The sequence below is a fragment of the Arachis ipaensis genome, chromosome B09 (assembly GCF_000816755.2).
Source record: "Arachis ipaensis cultivar K30076 chromosome B09, Araip1.1, whole genome shotgun sequence".
Lineage (NCBI taxonomy): Eukaryota > Viridiplantae > Streptophyta > Magnoliopsida > Fabales > Fabaceae > Arachis > Arachis ipaensis.
The window spans coordinates 12,253,096-12,255,466 of NC_029793.2; the positions used below are offsets into that span (position 1 = coordinate 12,253,096).

General features: G+C 30.8%; 1 long non-coding RNA gene across 4 annotated transcripts in view; it reads left to right on the forward strand.

Annotated features, from left to right (window-relative positions):
- The window catches only part of LOC107618499, a 3,505-nt gene extending 1,604 nt beyond the window's left edge, over positions 1-1,901 (forward strand). The window contains exons 1-4 of one of the 4 annotated variants that reach the window (XR_002353683.1): positions 718-738; positions 890-1,006; positions 1,093-1,211; positions 1,531-1,901. This is a non-coding gene — a long non-coding RNA (uncharacterized LOC107618499). Of the gene's footprint in view, positions 1-702; positions 1,007-1,092; positions 1,212-1,530 lie in introns of those variants that run through there. The other 3 variants (XR_002353684.1, XR_002353682.1, XR_001615254.2) reach the window with 3 other exon arrangements.

The window sequence follows — 2,371 nt, forward strand, 5'->3', positions numbered from 1 at the left end:
ACATAAAAAGTATAAAAAATAAAAATAATTAAAGTATTTTTTTCGTAAACTCAATTTAAAAATACAATAAATATGTTTGTTTTGTACATTTTCATTTAATATAATCATTTCTAAGCAAAGAGACTCTTCTTCATTTGTGGGTGTTAATAATTAATTTTAAAGTATTGTTGATTTTTTGTTTTTTTAATATGTTTTTGTTTTGTTGTTTTAATTATTTGAAACTATAAAATTAGGATTAATTGAATTCTAAAATTTGATTAATTTAAAAAGCTATTTTTGTCTAATCAAATAAAGGAAGGATGTTTAAGTCTTTTTATAAAATTAAATAAATAAATATTTTTTATTTTTATTTAATTCAAAGGGTGTTTTAATAAAAGTAGTGATATACTATATATTTAAAAAAGAAAAATTAAATGCTGACGTGGAAAATAAATTCCACATGTCTTATTATTATTTGTCTATATTTTAAACGTATCGGTACGTATGAATTTATCATTGTACCTTAGCAAACACCTAAAAAATAATATGATAAACTTATCCATCTACTTTTATATATTAAGAATAGATACATTGCATCTACAGAGGAACATAAGAATTAATTACCATGAAATAAAAACTGAAAGACAACTAATATCTTTTTTGCGTATCCTGCCCTTAAGAATTTCTTTAGATATATTAAACAATTGGATGAATCAAATGTACTGTTTTTACTATCCTCTGCAGGTAGCTTCTACCGAGGTACAAGTGTCCAAATGGCTAAGATTTCAGCACATAATCTTTATATAAAACAAACCATACTTACATTACCTTCATTCAATCAAAAGAACTGATTTCTGTTTTAGCTTCAGGTACGTATAGTTACTCTATTCCTCTCTGCAATTTACTTCAGGTTGCAGAATATGGCAGGAGAAAAGCTTTCTTTTTCTGTTACTATTTCAAATTCAACACTGTCCTTTGCCCAGCAAACGCTACAAGAAGAAGAGTTGCAGCTAAACTCTTTATGAAGGTAACATAAACTTGATGGATCTAGAGGCATTGATCTTTGAAGCTGCTCTATCTCGTAGCATTTCTTATGAATACCAACTCAAATAGATTTTCCAGGGGAATCAACAAATAGATAACTGCTATGGTCGAGGATCTACTTTTTTATGGATTCAACCTTTAAAATGTGCATTAGGCAGCTTCTGTGGCAATTGCAACTTGGTGAGCATGTAAGTACTTTTGTAAAATTTTGCATTGCGGTATTATTATTTTGTGTTGTCTCAATCTTTTCTCAAGCTGAAATTGTCCCTTTCGGTTCTGTTTTTGAAGCTTAAAAAGAATAAGAGGAATGCTAGGGGCCAGCAACTTTTGTGATTTGTAGCCATCAAATAGCCATCAATGATGGTTTTAATGGTGTGAGATTGGTGTGAGATTTCATCCAATGACTCACTTTTCTTTGTTGGTTACATGCTGGTCAGAATTTAACAAAGTTGCTGGCCCCCTAAACTTTTCCAAAGAATAATACATCATTGTGTATTTATCTAGCAGGTTATGATCATTTTCCTTTGTGTGAGGCCCAAGCCAACACTTTTTGGAGAGTCCCTCTACATCACAATTAGTGTATTAACCTGAACAAATGAATAATGATCGGATGGTTAAATTCTTTTCTGGTTTACTTGGAGTTCTTCACTCATAGTCCTTCAACTTTGAGGTGTGATTGCAATCCGAGCTCTCTAGCCAAAAAGTTCGTAAGCAACAGTCGCCTATTGTATCATTGATTTCACCATTTAGTTTATGCCTTTATGTTCTTGTACAAGAGTTCTGCATGTATGCTTAGGAGTGCTTGTAAGTTTTGAGACTTGTTTGTAGCTTTGATTTGGAAAATAGTGAAAATTTTTACCTTCCCGTGGTTTTTTTTTTTATCTCTCACATTGAGAGGTTTTTTCGCACGAAAATATGGTGTTCTGTTTTTCTGTCTTCTCTTCAATTATTTGCTGGTACTGGTGCTTCCATATTATGCCTTTGACAGGTTTAGTTGATTCCCACCATGAATGATCATTTTACAATGTTAAATATCTTGCCTATGAATTATATTGAGGTGCATTCTATATAACTAGCAGCTTAATGTTTCCAAATTCCAAATGTGCACGCAAGTAGGGGAAATAAAGCCTTGGAGTCTAGCTTGGTTAAATGTATCATGTACCTTTCATTTTGTCTGCATTCTCTCTCTCTCTCCTTTTTTTTTTATAAAAGAAAGAAAAGAATTAAAGAAAACTAAAAGCAATTCAATTTGACTGTACTAAACTCAAGAATATTGAAAATAATGCACCAACTATTAATTATCTTAAAAGGTTTTGATAGGTGTATACAAGAACTACTCTCTTCCTTG